Here is a 19,354-nt window from a genome sequence, read left to right as displayed (position 1 = left end):
AAACACTCATATACAATATACATTTATGTTTCTTAGTTATCCTCAAAATGGAGGACATTTTGGAATTCCTCCTGGACAGAAAATAAAAGTAAAAACACTTATATAAGTATACATTCATGCTTCTTAGCCCTGCTCCAAATGGAGGACGTTTTGGAATTCCTCCTGGACAGAAAGCTGAAATGGAGAACATGCCCTGGAAAAGGAGGACATTTGGTCACCCTGCCTTAGAGTTGCTATAAGTTGGAAACAACTCGAAGGCACACAACAATAACAAAATGAACCTTGTGAAGGTGGTTGGAGTTACTTTCTGGCTAGGTGACCAGGTGTCCTAAACTTTACATACAGGAGAAAAACAATTGCAAATTTTCTGTCTCTTGCATTATTTTGAACACTTGAGCCAGTGGAGCTTCAAAAGCTTGTGACATATGTTTTATGCATTTTGGTTGATCCAATAAACATATCACTGTTTGTGGATTTTGGATGCTATTGTTATTGGGCTTTGTGTACCTTCAAGTCCCCTGACAACTTACAAGTTATCCCATGAATATCATAGGGTTTTTTAAGGCAAGGAACACTTGCAAAGCTGGTGGCACACCGCTTCGTAGTTTGTTGTGGCACTGACAGAAGGCTAAATATCTCACAAAACTATAGTTCTAAGAATTCCCTAGCATAGTTAAAGCTTGCATTAATTTTGCAGTGTAGAGGTGGTTTTGCCAGTTCCTTCCTCTGTAATTTGGGCCTGTTACAGACAGCCAAAATAAAGCTGCTTCGAGTCACTTTGGAGGTATGGTATTTCAATGATACATGCGTCCTAAGAGTAGGGTTGCCATAATTGTCCACTTTTACCAGGGACAAAATGTGGAACAAATTCAAGACCAAACTGTAGGACAACTGCAGGACAAAACTCAGCCCAAAATGTAGGACATTGAAGAAAAATGGTGGACCTTAAATGTCCTACATTTTGAGCTGAGTTTTGTCCTGCAGTTGCCCTACAGTTTGGTCTTGAATTTGTCCTACATTTTGTCCCTGGTAAAAGTGGACAATTATGGCAGCCCTACCTAAGAGTCCAAAGGCCGCACCAAAGCCACGCTCCAGTCCTAAGGACTGGAGTGCAGCTTTAGTGAAGCTTCCAGACTCTTAGGACTCATGCATCATTGAAATATCATACCTCCAAAGTGACTCAAAGCAGCTTTATTTTGGCTGTCTGTAACAGGCCCTAGTCTACAGCCTCTGTTATCCCTTAGCAGTCTCCCATCCAAGTACTAACCAGGGCCAACCCCACTTAGCTTCTATGATCAAACAGGATCCGGTACCTTTAAGGTATCTATTCCCTGCTACTACAACCAGTAAAACCAGTGTGTGGGCTCTGGAAGTTGTACTACATCCCAAAGTACTGTAATTTTCCCAAGGGTTGGGGAGCCTTGATGTCATGCATGCAGCCAAAGAGTTGGAATCAAATTTTCCTGACAGCTTGACTTGGATTTGATTCATCAATGCCAGAGTGCTTTTGGCTTTTGTAAAGAACATAAAGGGGTATTCTTTTCAGACACATTTGGGCTTCTCCTGTAAAATACAGGCACAGCTCTTGGGTGACCCTGTGAAGGCAACTTTTAGGTTTTAGGAAGGGAAGAATCTCAATTCATGAGCTTGGTCAAAAGTGTCCAAGCAATTTTTGGACTCTGGATCTGTTCTTCGGCAAGAAGGAATTAGGGTATATTCATCACTTAGAGATATCAGTTCAGAATCTCTCTCTCTCTCTCTCTCTCTCTCTCTCTCTCTCTCTCTCTGTGTGTGTGTGTGTATGTACAACAAACTGTATATATGCATGTATAAGTCTAAAATTTTTAATTAAACAATTGACCCAAAAAACCTGAGTCAACTTATACAGGAGTTAATGTAAGTACGGTACTTTAACTCTTATTTAAAAAGGAACCATTCCCTGGTGAAACTGGCAAGAGCATAATCTGTCCTGGAAGCATTGACCCCCCTCTAACTTTTTATCCATCCAGTCTTTAATGTGAGCACAAACAGTGATACCTGCTAGAATTTGTAAGTTCTTCAGCATTGTTTTCCTTTGCTTCTTCCTTTACATCCTTTGTTACATGCCCCTTACATTTTGCCTTCAACTCATCCATGGGGCATATCAAAATCCGTAATTTTAACTCTAAAACCTGCCCTCAATTTATATATGAGCTCGACTATAGTCGAGTATGTATGGTAATCTCTTCATTTTGAAAGCATCAGCGCTGGTGTTTCATTGCTTGTTCTGGTATCCAATGAGAATTTCTACAGCACTTTATTATGTTACTTATTTTTTACTCGTCCATCATATAATGAGTTTTGATATGTTTTTGAACTGCATTATCCAGCATTCCTCACCATTGCCTACATTGGTAAGGCTAATGGGAACTGCAAACTGAAGGGCTGCTCTTTACCCATGCCTGCTTTAAGGGAAGCAATTGCATAATTAAAAGTATGACATTTTTCCATTTATAAACTGTACAGGGAATGGTGGCAGTCTTTTAACATGGGTGGGAACCATATGACCTTCCAGATATTGCTGGATGACAACTCCCAGCATTCCTTACTATCACCTATGCTGGCTAGTTCTGCTCGGATTTACACACCAATAACATTTGGTGGGCTACATGGTTTTCATCATGATTTAACAAGTAAGTTATATGTAACTTGCCCTTATGTTTTGAAGCATGCTAACCAAAGGACAATTGAATTATACAGTAATATCTTGTTTTTCATTATTCTGAACGTCTTTGCCCTGTGTTGCAAATGTCTATTAGAAATGAAAAAATGTTATTTTGCATGATCATCAATAAGAGGAAAAAATATAAAGAAATAAAATTCAGTATAACATTCCCAATCAATATTTTATTTTCTCTATTATTTAATTGATTTTTATCCCTTTCTAGAATTTTCCCTTCTCAGTGCAACTTAGTAAACAAAAGCTAAAACAATATAATAAAACTCCAAGTTACTAAAACAATTAATAGCAAACAATAACATTAACATTAGAATAAGTGCAGTAGGTAAAACCATAATGAAAACACCTCAAAGCTGACTAGAGTAAAATACGTCATTCATTCTGGGTTCCCTTAAATAACCAAATAGTGCTTATAGCTACATACCCTTACATCCAGTCATTCAGGTCATGACTTGAATAGGATGTTCTCCTGACAGTCACTAAGAAAATGATATTAAAAAGATATTAAACAAAGTATAAATAATTGTTAGAAGAGTTTTGCAGATAATTACTATGGGACAATATCTTATTCCATGATCTCCTTGTCAACCCACATCGATACCTTTCCTTAAAAGGGACTTTTCCCCTGCTGTCCACCAATTTAAATAAGCTATTTAACAAGAAGGCTACAGAAGGCTTAATTTAGATTTTGTTCAGCGCAGAGACAAGACACTGACTCTATGCACATGGCACCCTCTCCCTAGCATTAATGGAAAACTAATGTTTAGAAGACTAATGATGAGAAGATAGAGGAACATACACACGTAAATTTTGATGGTGATCTAACAAGGTCAAAATAACCTTGACAGATTGAGGAGCAGGGTGAAAACTAACATGATGAATTTCAACAGGGATAAATACAAAGTACTACATCTTGGCAGGAAAAACATAATGCACAAACATAGGATAGGTGACACCTGGATTGAAAGCAGTACATGTGAAAAGGATCTGAGGACTTAGTTGCTGTTGCTGCCGGACAAGCACAGCTGGGGTCTAGGCTGCAGATGGGTTGCACATGTCTGGCTTTGGCTGCATGCGATAATACCCGGTTTTGACTTTTCAACCCTGCATCTATCCCAGCAGGATTTGCAGGTGTCATAATCTCCTATAGCAGTAGTGGCGAACCTATGGCACGCATGCCAAAGGTGGCACTCAGACCTGTATCTGTGGGTACACGCATCATCGTCCCAACACAGAGTTCACTAGAGTTTGTCACTAGAAATCCAGAGGGACTTGGTACTTTGTGATAAATAAGCAGGTTTTGGGTTGCAGTTTGGGCACTCAGTCTCTAAAAGGTTATCCATCACTGTCCTATAGCTTCCAGATCAAGAAAAATAGGAATGGCTTTGGATAATGTGTCCAGTTCAGGGCACAATAGTTCAAGACAGATATCAACAAGCAACCAAAATCACCAAATGTCTGGAAACCAAGCCTTTTGAAGAACATATTAGGAAACTGAGGCCTGGTACATACCTCCCCGAAAGTCCAGTTTTCCTGCAGAGGGACACTGCAGCAGCCAAACTGCACGGCTTCCCTCTGCCTCAAAAAGAACCTGGAAAAACCGTGTTCTTCTTGGGACGCAGTGCACAGTCACGAGTGCACCATTGGCGCACTCGTGATGTAAGCAATGCACAGCAACGTCTATACACTGCACGTTGCTTATGTCACGATGGTGGCCCCCGTATGGATGGGAGGCTGCCATGACACTGGTGCCCACATGCACTAGGGTTCTGGAGCATGCGGTTGCTGCCTGCTCCAGAACCCCCGAATTGGCTGGAGGATGGCACTTCCTGCCCATCTGTCCCGGGCCTGAGTATGTTTAGCTTGGAAAAGAGAAGAATGAGAGGTGGCATGATAATCATCTTAAAAATCCAAAGGCATATAATGTAGAAAATGGATCAAACTTGTTTTCTTCTGCTCCAAAGACTAGAACACAAACCAATGGATTCAAATTACAAGAAAAGGGATTCCACCTAAACATTAGGAAGAACTTCTTTATTGTAAGAACTGTTCAGCAATGGAATAAACTGCCTTGAGGACTGGACTCCACAACTTTGAAAGTTTTTAAACAGAGGTTGGATAGGCATCTTTCAGGAGTTCTGTAGTTGTGTATTCCTGCATAGAAGGGCATTGAGCTGGATGGCCTTTGTGCCTAATCCAGCTCTATAATTCTATGTGCCCAGTACTGAGAGGATAGTGTGGGGCTATAGGCTGTTGTTGTACAAGACCTTAATTCATAGGAGAGAATTAGAGAGATTTATTGTACGTGACCATAGGTCATCACAAGAACTACAGGTATAATACAGATCTAACAAATAGATTATATATATATATATATATATATATATATATATATTTATTTATTTTCTGGTTCTTTGTTTACAGTAGATTCTTAAATAGTGATTAGAAGAGATAATGTTGGAGTGCAGGCAGATGAGGGGCTTCTGAGATGCCCAAGGAAATAAAGCATATGGAGATTATGAACTGGAAAGCAACAGTCTATTTAACTCATTAGTTTGCCTCTGACACCAAATTAATTCCTTACACTTTGGAGAAAGCATATTAATGTGTAAGGTACTGTTAATGTATTCCATTTCTTGTGTTGGAGTACTTCACTACTATATTAATTAACACTTTTTTTTACAAATAATATTAAACTTATATTTTTGGATAATGGCAATCTCAAGAAGTAGGTAATGAAATAAAAAATTCTTCACCTTTCATTCTATGTATAATTCACACCCATTCTGTTTTCCCAGCATTTGGAGAGAAGCAATGTTCAACAGGTCTTGGGAAGATTTTATGCAATGATTTGATGGACTCAGTTACTGGTAGTCAAGTGATTACATCACAAAGGACATTATTTTAACTAGCTTTTTAACACCTGGTGAATTATTCTCTCAGCCAAATGAGAAGTAAAATATAGAAAAAAAGGTCCTTTTTACAGTAGAGTCACATATCTGTTTACTCAGAAGTAAGCATGTTCACTTGAACCTACTTCTGGGTCCATATGTATAGGATCATAGGTTTAGATGGTTACTGTAACCGAAGAGAAACAGCACAAATGAGTCTTGTACTACATTGGGGAAATTGTGCTTTAACTCAGGGTTATTCACTCCATGTGGCTAATTGCAAGTCTGCAAAAACCAATTAGAAGCTTGAAAGGAATGCAGAGTATGACAGTGCCTCAACAAGGAATCTAATGTGACGGTACTACTATAGTGGAAAATCAGTTTGAAAGGTTACATCAAAACATAGCAACTAGAGACAAATAAATGATATCTATATAGATATATAGATACAGGTACCTACTGAAATTTTTATTAGCTATCTTCTTTCTTGAAGCAGTGAGCTTTGTAAATTCAATCTGCTATGAATTTACAAAGATTAATAGAATGTGAGAATGTTGTATAAGACATGTAATAAAACTGCTTCTGAAAAGAATCTGGAACAGCCAACATATAAAACAGTATTAAAATTCTAGTTACACAATGGTCTTGCATCAGTAGACAGGATTAGAAATCAAGGCAATTGAACATTTTGGAAAATCAAGTTCAATTCACAACATACATATTCCTATTTTCTTATTGATAGGCACAAATACACACATATTGCAGTTCAAAATGTTGAAATCATAGTTCCATGATCATTGTTTGAGCTCCATCAAGTCATTGGTCTGGAGAAAAGAACAACATCTGGGGCTTGTCAGAGCAGGTTAACTTTACAAGGTAGCTCCTTGTAGCAAGACTCCTGGTCAAATACAAACCTTCCACTGCATTTAAACTGAAGGTTGCAAGCATAAATATTAAAAGACCAAACACAAGCTACCTTAAACTTTGTCGTTTAGTTTTTACATGATGTGAAACTATTTCTAAAAGCACTGAACAGAACGCTACCCAACATATGGAATACCAGATACTTTCCGTTCATTTTTTCTTTTGCAAATTACTTCAGATTTATATCCTAAACGCATCTACATTGTTTAACTTTATTTGTTTCATCCACTAGCCATAAAGTCCATGCACTGTGTTAGGCATTTAAGAATTTGCAAATTAAAATATTATATATAAATATTTTAATATTTACATGTAAAGGGCAGCACCCAAATGGGCTTCACCAAGAGTAAGGTAATTTAAACTGCTTTTCTGAAGATTTGTAAGGAGTGTTCCAGTATCTGTTCTCCTGTGCAAAAGCAGATATGAACTGAAATTTACATGTGATAAAGACTGTCTTCATTTACTCATTTTTCAAAATGAGTCTTTCTTTTTATTCATATTTACTTGTATTTAATACCTGAAATGCATAACATAACTGTTATGTAAAAATGTATGTGTTTTTGCTTATTTGTTGTTTTATTTTATAAAAATTTTAATTAAAAAAACCTGAAATGCAGGTTTCCTGCAAGGACCCAGTGATCTGGTTCACATATAACATTAAGAAAAAGACAACCTGTGAGTTAATCCTAGGAACTGTGGTTATGCATTTATATATAACCCAGGATCTGGAAAACTTTAAATCCTGGTTTAAATCTGGCATCTGATACTAGATTGTTTGCACACACTTAACCATATGAACTATGGTTATGTACCAAATTCTGGCTACTTCACACTTGTGTGAAGAGTAAATGAAGCAGCAGGAAAGGGACTGTATACAGCTGCATGGTGTCAATTTCATGGCTTTGTTTTGGCTTAGCTTTGAAATGGAATCCAGTTAATGAGGTAGAAGGAATTCCCTTGTAGATAGGCTTAAATTTATATCTTACATAGATGCTATACAGTACTAATTACAGATAATTTCAGTTATGCTGAGAATATCAACTGGTGCTCTCTGTATGTGTTTTTAGAGTCTACTTTCACAGTATTTATATAGTGATGCACATCCAGAAGACTAATTATCCCATGATAGTAAAACTCTGCTAAGAAACAAGACATATGGCAAGGTTTGTTCTCAGTTTTTTTTTTTAATGTGGAATAATTTAATTGATAAATAAGTAAATCGAGCGATTCTGGAAATATTAGCTCACACAAAATTGCAACATAATCAAATCCATTTTTGATTGGGTCTGTCCATCAGGAATGCAGTCTTCCTTGTTTCCTACTGCTTTCTATCTTCCCAAGCCTTATTTGTCTTTTCTAGTGAATCATGTCTTCTCATGATATGGCCAAAGTATGATACCCTCAATTTAGTAATTTTGGCTGATAGTCATTGCTGTAGGACCTATTTGTTTCTCCTTTTAGCAGTCTGCAGTATCCATAGAACTTTTCTCCAGCACCACATCTCAAACGACCTGATTCTCATCCTGTCGCCTTCCTTTCACAGCCATACAAAAAACAAAGGGGGGGGGGGGAGGGGAAATATAGTGGCATGGGCAATCTTAACTTTAGCATTCATTGTTATACCTTTACGCTTCAGTATCTTGTCTAGCTGCTTCACACCTGCCCTTCAAAATCCAAGTCTTCTTCTGATTTCTTGACTGCAGTCTCCATTCTGATTAAAGACTGAACCAAGGTGTGGATAACGCTGAACTATTTCAATGTCTTCATTGTCTATTTTACAGTTATGTAAATCATCTGGGGTCATTATTTTTGTTGTATTAATGTTCAACTGTAAACTTGCCTTTGAATTTTCTTCCATGACTTTCTTCAGTAATAATTCCAGGTCTCCCCCCCCCCCCCCCCCGCTTGTAGTATGGTGTCATCTGCATATCATAAATTGTTCTTTCCTCCAATTTTTACATCTCGTTTTTCCGAGTATTATCCTGCTTTATGTATGATATGCTCAGTATACAAGTTAAATAGGGTGATAAAATGCAGTCTTGCCTGACCTCCTTCCCAATTGTAAACTATTTCATTTCTCCATGAAGGCTCTGATGTAGGCTCTTGTCCTCAGTACATGTTATGCATCAGAAAGATCAATAATTGTGACAGACCCATTTCTTTAAGAATGATCCATAGTTTTAAATGATCTGCACAAAGATTTTGCTATAATCAATACACAGGCTGATTTTCTTCTGAAATTATTTGGTGTGCTCCATTATCCAATGTATGTTAGCAAAAGGTTCCCTAGTGTTTCTTCGTTTCCTGAACCCAGCTTGGACATCTGGCATTTCTTGCTCCATATATGATAAACGTTTTTGTTGTGGAATTTTGAGTATCATTTTACTTGCATGGGAAATTAATGCAATGGTCCTGTGATTACTGCACTCCCTGGTGTCCACTTACTGAGTGTTTCCAACCTGTGGACCATTGTTTTGTTTTCCATATTTGTTGATAGATTTTAATTAGAACTAGAATAGATTCTGTCTCTGTAGCTTGAAGCAGCTCTCCTGGAATGCCATCTGTTCCTGGTGATTTAGGGGTTATTCAGATGGTGAAAATAATCCCAGTAGAATCTGAATTGAATGTTTGTTGTTCACATGCATTTTGAATGCATCCAATTAAGTTTGGGGAGGTGCTGCCAAAAACCCCGGTTAACACGAGATAATCCATTTTGGGGGGGGGGGGTGTTCCAAGATTTCTTAAAAGATTCACATTGTCGGCTGTGTGAATAACGGATGTGACTAGACCTGGAATAAAGAGGGATAAAATTCTACATGCCTTGAATGTGCTTCAGACACATTCACCTCATTGATTCCATTTTTATTTGAGTGCTGACACATGTGAGCAACATAACTTGCAGAGATGGACACAGATGCGGTTCCAATTAAAAAAAAATAGTGTGAACAACAAAACCAGAACGTTTTAGTGAGATTATTTGGATAGTCATGCTTTTTTTTTTTTTTAAATCTGAATAGGACTTTATTTTTTCCAAGTGTTCTGAGTGCAGTTTCCACTCCATGTTGTAAAATTGTAGCTGTAATTTCCATTATATCCCATCGTCATCATGATCATCATCATTGCCACCATCTTCCCCTCTCTGTAATATTTGGAGATCATTAATAACATTATTATTATAATTATGGTAATTTGGGAGATGATGAAGAAGAAAGTGAACAGTGAGAAGCAACTATTAAAGGAACTATTGTAGGAAATCTCTTAGAAAACTTTATGTGGTTGGGCTACAACTCCCTTTTTGTTAAACGCAGTGCTTAATAAAGTGTCAAATACAGAGTTGGGCAAGGTTTGGCTTTTTTTTGTTGCTGTTGTTCAATGCAGAGCTTGAAAGCCTTGATTTCCAACCTGTGAAATCATTTCTCGTTTGTTATTCTTATTTTATTTATTTATTTTAATGAAATCTTTGGAACAACTGAGGTTCTTGCTTAATGTATCCAGCATACATCACCAGGCACATTTTTAGCACTGATGGCAAAATGGCAACTCCACTGTCCTAAGAGCCTTCCAATCATAACTCTGCCAGAAGAGACAATGGAGATGATCAGACCAGGGGAGGGGGGGGGGGTAATGACAGGAGAAGGATGGGAACGAAGTGTCATGCTCCCATCCTTATTGTGTGATTGCTCTATTAAAACTGAGACAACAGATTACACAAGACTAGGAAATGCTTTTTATTCCCATTTATCTTTGTCTTCATCTCCTTCCCCTTCATTCACTGGAGATTGTCATACAGGGGGTAATGACAGGAGAAGGATGGAAGTGCAGTGCTCCTATTCTTATTGCATGATCGTGCGAAGATTATTAGACACATGATTATCCCGTCAATGAAGAGGAATTGTCCTGTCACTTCAGTAGTAACAGCTTATCCTGTTATTAAGAAATGGAGGCCAATGACAGGACAATTCCTCTTCATTTATGGGATAATCACAACGTTGTCTGATAATCTTCATGCAATTGCATGATTATAGGAGCACCGTGCTTTGCTCTCATCCTTCTCCTGTCATTACCCCCTGTCTGATAATCTCCAGTGAAGGAAGGGGAAGGAGATGGAGACAAGGATAAATGGGAATAAAAGGCACTTCCTAGTCCTGTGTAATCTGTTGTCTTGGTTTTAATAAAGTGATCACACAATAAGGATGGGAGCATGGCACTTCACTCCCATCCTTCTCCCATCCTTCTCCCATCCTTCTCCTATCATTCCCCTGCCCCCCCACCCCACCCCCCAGTCTGATAATAAAAAGGTATAAAGGTTCACCTAATTTCAGTGATGCTTCATGGACTGAAAGGATGGAGTGCTTTACCTGAAAATGATGGGTGGGAAGAAGATGTCTCCTCATCACCAACTCTGAAAGCCACTTGTGATTCGTGCCAACTTATTGGCACAGGTTGAATGTCTTATTGTTTATATAGTACTTTTAAACAACTCATATTTCATGATCTGCTCTTCACATTTTAAGTCAGTGTTTTACTTGTTACTTGTGGTGTTTTACTTCTGGTAACATGTTAATTGTGGTGTTTTACTTCTGGTAATTGTTCTTACATCCTCTGTTAGCAAATAATTGAAATTTCTAAGCTCCACTGGGGCACTGAAGGTGGGGCAGAGAAAGTTTGTGAAAACCATTTGGTTGAATTCCACTGAGTGCTGATGAGCTGATCAAATGAACAAACTGTATTTTAAATCAAGTGCATGCCACTGTAAAATGTTCTCTAAACTCACCAAGTGTATGACTCTTTCCTTACACAGATAGCTTTGTTGTCTTCACTAGTGTCAGTGGAACAGTACCTGTTCTTTTCTTTTCTTACACCAAAGTGAGTGGTGAAAGAGTTGGGCCCACCATAGACTGATTAGACAGATGTGGCAGGGAGAAACAAAGGAGCATGTTGGTAGGTTCTCATTTTATCTGCCATTATTTCAGCTCTAAAGCGCAACCTGCAAAGAACAAAGCAAAACAGTTCATAAGAAAACCATTTCATGCCCCAGTACGGAAGAACAAAGAAAGATATACAGGGAAAACAATGTTTCTTCCCACCTCTCTCCAATTTCTATGGCTTGAGAAAGGTACGTAGGAGTCCCAATGGGCAGAGCATCCAGTTATGGTGCCCACAGCAGGCAATAGCAATAGGGCCTTGAAACAAAAGCAGTCCATCAAAGACACAAATTTTATACTGGATAGAAAAGTAATACATATAGCACTCAAGGCATGTGGCTTAAAATATTAAAAAAAAGGAGAGCAGTATGGAAAGGACTCTTTTCTTTTAGAAAGAATGCCTGTGGACTGTCTCTTAGTCTTCTGAAGCTGCTCCCTGCAGCTATTTTATATAATACCTAGTTTTCTCCTGTTTCAAAAGTACTAATGATTTTGTGGCTGGAGAATCAGAGAAGGCTTTGTTGAGCTAGAATCTCTTTTCTTGTAACTTGCATCCATTGTTCTGTATCCTGTTCTCTGGAGCAGCAGAAAACAAGCTTGCTTCCTCCTCAATATGACATCCCTTCAAATATTTAAACAGGGCTATCGTATCACCTCTTAATTGTCTTTTCTCCAGACTAAACATCCCCAGCTCCCTAAGTCTTTCCTCATAGGGCTTCATGGTTTCAAGACCCTTCACCATTTTAGTCGCTGTCTTTTGGACACAGTTCCAGCTTCTCAACATTCTTTTTGCATTGTGGGGCCCAGAACTGGATACAGGATTATTCCAGGTGAAGCCTGACCAAAGCAGAATAGACTGGAATATAGTCGGCCCTCCTTATCCATGGATTTTTTATCCACAGATTTAAACAGCAAACCCTGATTTTCCATTTTATATAAGAGACACAATTTTGCTATGCCATTTTATTCAGTGGGGCTTGAGCATCCATGGACTTTGTTATCCACAGGGGATCCTGGAACCAAACCCCAGGACTCCTAGGTCCCTTTCACATAAAATTCCTAAGCAACCAGTCAGCTGCCAAGAATTAAACGCTGAGATTTTACTATTGAAATCAAAGGGGTCTTCACGTTTCTGAACTTTGACTGCCAGTAAGTCTTTGGGGGTGAGGGTTTGACTCAACCACACGATTGGACTTGAAGGATCACCAACTATCTCTTGGCAATGCTGCTTTGCAAAGATTATCACAAATGGTCAAGAATTCTGGAAGTCCAAACCATCCGTCCCAAGTGGGGAAATCTCTCCCAAAATAAAGGAGATATTTTTGCAAAGCAGAAGGAGAAAGAGGATTCAGGCTGCCAATGTGGTGTTGGACTAGGAAGTTGGGAGGCAAGGGTTCAAATCTTGCCTCAGCCATGAAAACCCAATGGGTGACCCTGGGCAAGGCACACTCTCTCAGTCTCAGAGAATAGCCATGGCAAAGACCCCCCCCCCCCGAAGAAAGATGCCAAGGAAGCCCCCTGATAAGTTGGAAACATCTGCAAAGCACTTGGTCTAAAATTGGATGGAACCACAATAGAGGCGCAAAGAGGCCCCTGGCCATGTGCCGAATGCGAGGGAGGGGTGAACAACCTCTGCCTGACATCTGAAGCCCCTTCATCCATTTTAGCTTCCAGATCAGACCAGCCGTTTAAGAGCCCCAGCAGCTCTGGCCGGCCAGAATCCCTCTTTGGGAACTGAGCTGACAATGGGAAATGCCCTCACAGCACCAATTCCATTTCAAGCCCAGGCTGCTGCCACACTGCAGAATCAGAAACTGGGATGCCCAGTTTGCTGTGGCACCAAAGCCATCTCACAGAAACTACACATCTCAGGCTTTCTGTAGCACTGAGCCACGGTGCTTGAAGCAGCGTCAAACTGCATTCATTTCCACAGTGTAGATACAGCCCACATTTCCAGTGTAGGTTTAACTTTGGGTGCGTCTGCACTGTAGAAAAAATGCAGCTTAGCAGTCCTGTGGCTCCCTCTTATAGAAATCCTGGGATGTGCAGTAGTTTGCTGTTTGCTTCTCTGAGAGAGAAGGCTAAAATATCATACAAAACTGAAAATCCAAGGATTCCATAGGATGGAGGCTCAGCTGGTATGAAACTGATCTAATAACGGGATGTCATGCGATGTAGACACAGTGTTAAGGAGTGCTGTGCTTTAAAGTCTGGAGGAAGGATGCTTTTGCTAATTCCGCAAATCCCAACAAACGACAAGGGGCTCCCATCTTGTGACCCTGATGGACACAAAGAAAGAGAGTTTCCCGTGTTCTCTGCCTCGGATCAGACCCTCCTAACCTATAGCCTGACGCAGGAGAAAAACAGGCTAGAAATACTGTAAACACATTAAAATAAAAATAAGTTGGTTTCTTTTGGAGAATCCATGGAGAAGGAGGGGGAACTGATTTTATCAATACAATAACACAGATGTTACGGTCTTATACTATAAGACCAGATATCCACATTGTGGTCATAGTGGCCTCATGCAATTGGACTTTAGGAAAGCTCCTCCTGCCAAATTCTCTCTTTCAGTCTCAAAGGTGCTGCGAGACACTGATTTTACAGAGTAACAAGGGCATATATCTTTGAGTCAACCATGACAGCTCAGCAGAACCCTGAGGTCATATGAAGTCACAATGGGAGTTCAGCTACATGGCTCAAAAGGTTCCAGAATGCATCCACCAGGGGCACAGAAGGCAGCAGAGACCAGGCAGCAGCAGGAGGGCATGCAGGAGTGGTAAGCTTCAAAAGCCACTCCTGCAGGCCTCAGGAAGACCAGCAGCCAAGCCAGAAGCAAGCCTTCCCTCTTCCCCCAACTCCACCAGGAGCACAGAAGGCAGCAGAGGCCAGGCAGCAGCAGGAGGGCATGGCAGGAGTGGTAAGCTTTAAAAGCTACTCCTCCAGCCCTCAGGAAGACCAGCAGCCAAGCCAGAAGCAAGCCTTCCCTCTTCCCCCAACTCCACCAGGAGCACAGAAGGCAGCATAGACAAGGCAGCAGCAGGAGGGCATGCAGGAGTGGTAAGCTTCAAAAGCCACTCCTGCAGCCCTCAGGAAGACCAGCAGCCAAGCCAGAAGCAAGCCTTCCTTCTTGCCCCAACTCCACCATGAGCACAGAAGGCAGCAGAGGCCAGGCAGCAGCAGGAGGGCATGGCAGGAGTGGTACGCTTTAACAGCTACTCCTGCAGCCCTCAGGAAGACCAGCAGCCAAGCCAGAAGCAAGCCTTCCCTCTTCCCCCAACTCCACCAGGGGCACAGAATGCAGCAGAGGCCAGGCAGCAGCAGGAGGCCATGGCAGGAGTGGTAAGCTTCAAAAGCCACTCCTCCAGCCCTCAGGAAGACCAGCAGCCAAGCCAGAAGCAAGCCTTACCTCTTCCCCTTACTCCACCAGGGGCACAGAAGGCAGCAGAGGCCAGGCAGCAGCAGGAGGGCATGGCAGGAGTGGTAAGCTTCAAAAGCCACTCTTACAGCCCTCAGGAAGACCAGCGGCCAAGCCAGAAGCAAGCCTTCCTTCTTCCCCCATCTCCACCCGGGGCACAGAAGGGAGCAGAGGCCAGGCAGCATCAGGAGGGCATGGCAGGAGTGGGAAGCTTCAAAAGCCACTCTTCCAGCCCTCAGGAAGACCAGCAGCCAAGCCAGAAGCAAGCCTTCCTTCCTCCCCCAACTCCACCAGGGGCACAGAAGGCAGCAGAGGCCAGGCAGCAGCAGGAGGGCATGGCAGGAGTGGGAAGCTTCAAAAGCCACTCCTCCAGCCCTCCGGAAGACCAGCAGCCAAGCCAGAAGCAAACCTTCCCCCTTTCCCCAACTCCACCAGGGGCACAGAAGGCAGCAGAGGCCAGGCAGCATCAGGAGGGCATGGCATGAGTGGGAAGCTTTACAAGCCACTCCTCCAGCACTCAGGAAGACCAGCAGCCAAGCAAGAATCAAGCCTTCCTTCTTCCCCCAACTCCACCATGAGCACAGAAGGCAGCAGAGGCCAGGCAGCAGCAGGAGGGCATGGCAGGAGTGGTACGCTTTAAAAGCTACTCCTGCAGCCCTCAGGAAGACCAACAGCCAAGCCAGAAGCAAGCCTTCCTTCTTCCCCCAACTCCACCCGGGGCACAGAAGGGAGCAGAGGCCAGGCAGCATCAGGAGGGCATGGCAGGAGTGGGAAGCTTTAGAAGCCACTCCTCCACCCTTCAGGAAGACCAGCAGCCAAGCCAGAAGTAAACCTTCCCTCTTTCCCCAACTCCACAAGGGGCAAAGAAGGCAGCAGAGGCCAGCCAGAAGCAGGAGGGTGTGGGAGGAGTGGTAAGCTTTAGAAGCCACTCCTCCACCCTTCAGGAAGACCAGCAGCCAAGCCAGAAGTAAACCTTCCCTCTTTCCCCAACTCCACCAGGGGCACAGAAGGCAACAGAGGCTAGGCAGAAGCAGGAGGGCATGGCAGGAATGGTAAGCTTTAAAAGCCACTCTTCCAGCCCTCAGGTAGACTAGCAGTGAAGCCAGAAGCAAGCCTTCCCTCTTCGTCCAACTCCACCAGGGCCAAAGAAGGAAGCACAGGCCAGGCAGCTTCAGGAGGACATGGCAGGAGTGGGAAGCTTTAAAAGCCACTCCTCCAGCACTCAGGAAGACCAGCAGCCAAGCAAGAATCAAGCCTTCCTTCTTCCCCCAACTCCACCATGAGCACAGAAGGCAGCAGAGGCCAGGCAGCAGCAGGAGGGCATGGCAGGAGTGGTACGCTTTAAAAGCTACTGCTGCAGCCCTCAGGAAGACCAGCAGCCAAGCCAGAAGCAAGCCTTCCTTCTTCCCCCAACTCCACCCGGGACACAGAAGGGAGCAGAGGCCAGGCAGCATCAGGAGGGCATGGCAGGAGTGGGAAGCTTCAAAAGCCACTCTTCCAGCCCTCAGGAAGACCAGCAGCCAAGCCAGAAGCAAGCCTTCCTTCCTCCCCCAACTCCACCAGGAGCACAGAAGGCAGCAGAGGCCAGGCAGCATCAGGAGGGCATGGTAGGAGTGGTAAGCTTTAAAAGCCACTCCTGCAGGCCTCAGGAAGACCAGCAGCCAAGCCAGAAGCAAGCCTTCCCTCTTCCCCCAACTCCACCCGGGGCACAGAAGGGAGCAGAGGCCAGGCAGCAGCAGGAGGGCATGGCAGGAGTGGTAAGCTTTAAAAGCCACTCTTACAGCCCTCAGGAAGACCAGCAGCCAAGCCAGAAGCAAGCCTTCCCTCTTCCCCCAACTCCACCATGGGAACAGAAGGCAGCAGAGCCCAGGCAGAAGCAGGAGGGCATGGCAGGAGTGGTAAGCTTCCGAAGCCACTCCTCCAGCCTTCAGGAAGACCAGCAGCCAAGCCAGAAGCAAGCCTTTCCTTTTCCCCCAACTCCACCCGGGGCACAGAATGCAGCAGAGGCCCGGCAGAAGCAGGAGGGCGTGGCAGGAGTGGGAAGCTTCAAAAGCCACTCTTCCAGCCCTCAGGAAGACCAGCAGCCAAGCCAGAAGCAAGCCTTCCTTCTTCCCCCAACTCCACAAGGAGCACAGAAGGCATCAGAGGCCAGGCAGCAGCAGGAGGGCATGGCAGGAGTGGGAAGCTTCAAAAGCCACTCTTCCAGCCCTCAGGAAGACCAGCAGCAAAGCCAAACGCAAGCCTTCCTTCTTCCCCAAACTCCACCCGGGGCACAGAAGGGAGCAGAGACCAGGCAGCGGCAGGAGGGCATGGTCGGAGTGGTAAGCTTTAAAAGCCACTCCTCCAGCCCTCAGGAAGACCAGCAGCCAAGCCAGAAGCAAGCCTTCCCTCTTCCCCCAACTCCACCAGGGGCACAGAAGGGAGCAGAGGCCAGGCAGCAGCAGGAGGCCATGGCAGGAGTGGTAAGCTTCAAAAGCCACTCCTCCAGCCCTCAGGAAGACCAGCAGCCAAGCCAGAATCAAGCCTTCCCTCTTCCCCCAACTCCACCAGGGGCAGAGAAGGGAGCAGAGGCCAGGCAGCATCAGGAGGGCATGGCAGGAGTGGTAAGCTTCAAAAGCCACTCTTCCAGCCCTCAGGAAGACCAGCAGCCAAGCCAGAATCAAGCCTTCCCTCTTCCCCCAACTCCACCAGGGGCACAGAAGGCAGCAGAGGCCAGGCAGCAGCAGGAGGGCATGGCAGGAGTGGGAAGCTTCAAAAGCCACTCCTCCAGCCCTCAGGAAGACCAGTAGCAAAGCCAGAAGCAAGCCTTCCTTCTTCCCCCAACACCACCTGGGGCACAGAAGGGAGCAGAGACCAGGCAGCAGCAGGAGGGCATGGTAGTAGTGGTAAGCTTTAAAAGCCACTCCTCCAGCCCTGAGGAAGACCAGCAGCCCAACCAGAAGCAAGCCTTCCCTCTTTCCCCAACTCCACAAGGGGCAAAGAAGGCAGCAGAGGCCAGCCAGAAGCAGGAGGGTGTGGGAGGAGTGGTAAGCTTTAGAAGCCACTCCTCCACCCTTCAGGAAGACCAGCAGCCAAGCCAGAAGTAAACCTTCCCTCTTTCCCCAACTCCACCAGGGGCACAGAAGGCAACAGAGGCTAGGCAGAAGCAGGAGGGCATGGCAGGAATGGTAAGCTTTAAAAGCCACTCTTCCAGCCCTCAGGTAGACTAGCAGTGAAGCCAGAAGCAAGCCTTCCCTCTTCGTCCAACTCCACCAGGGCCAAAGAAGGAAGCACAGGCCAGGCAGCTTCAGGAGGACATGGCAGGAGTGGGAAGCTTTAAAAGCCACTCCTCCAGCACTCAGGAAGACCAGCAGCCAAGCAAGAATCAAGCCTTCCTTCTTCCCCCAACTCCACCATGAGCACAGAAGGCAGCAGAGGCCAGGCAGCAGCAGGAGGGCATGGCAGGAGTGGTACGCTTTAAAAGCTACTGCTGCAGCCCTCAGGAAGACCAGCAGCCAAGCCAGAAGCAAGCCTTCCTTCTTCCCCCAACTCCACCCGGGACACAGAAGGGAGCAGAGGCCAGGCAGCATCAGGAGGGCATGGCAGGAGTGGGAAGCTTCAAAAGCCACTCTTCCAGCCCTCAGGAAGACCAGCAGCCAAGCCAGAAGCAAGCCTTCCTTCCTCCCCCAACTCCACCAGGAGCACAGAAGGCAGCAGAGGCCAGGCAGCATCAGGAGGGCATGGTAGGAGTGGTAAGCTTTAAAAGCCACTCCTGCAGGCCTCAGGAAGACCAGCAGCCAAGCCAGAAGCAAGCCTTCCCTCTTCCCCCAACTCCACCCGGGGCACAGAAGGGAGCAGAGGCCAGGCAGCAGCAGGAGGGCATGGCAGGAGTGGTAAGCTTTAAAAGCCACTCTTACAGCCCTCAGGAAGACCAGCAGCCAAGCCAGAAGCAAGCCTTCCCTCTTCCCCCAACTCCACCATGGGAACAGAAGGCAGCAGAGCCCAGGCAGAAGCAGGAGGGCATGGCAGGAGTGGTAAGCTTCCGAAGCCACTCCTCCAGCCTTCAGGAAGACCAGCAGCCAAGCCACAAGCAAGCCTTTCCTTTTCCCCCAACTCCACCCGGGGCACAGAATGCAGCAGAGGCCCGGCAGAAGCAGGAGGGCGTGGCAGGAGCGGTAAGCTTCAAAAGCCACTCCTCCAGCCCTCAGGAAGACCAGCAGCCAAGCCAGAAGCAAGCCTTACCTCTTCCCCTTACTCCACCGGGGCACAGAAGGCAGAATAATCCAGGGAGGAGCAGGAGGGCGTAGCAGGAGAGAGAAGCTTCAAAAGCCACTCCTCAAGCTCTCAGGAAGACCAGCAGCCAAGCCAGAAGCAAGCCTTACCTCTTCCCCCAACTCCACCAGGGGCACAGAAGGCAGCAGAGGCCAGGCAGCAGCAGGAGGGCATGGCAGGAGTGGTAAGCTTCAAAAGCCATTCCTCGAGCCCTCAGGAAGACCAA

The sequence above is a fragment of the Sceloporus occidentalis genome, unplaced genomic scaffold (genome assembly GCF_023333645.1).
Source record: "Sceloporus occidentalis isolate IW3139 unplaced genomic scaffold, rSceOcc1.0.p SCAF_3, whole genome shotgun sequence".
Lineage (NCBI taxonomy): Eukaryota > Metazoa > Chordata > Lepidosauria > Squamata > Phrynosomatidae > Sceloporus > Sceloporus occidentalis.
Note: the sequence above shows the minus strand (reverse complement) of the source record.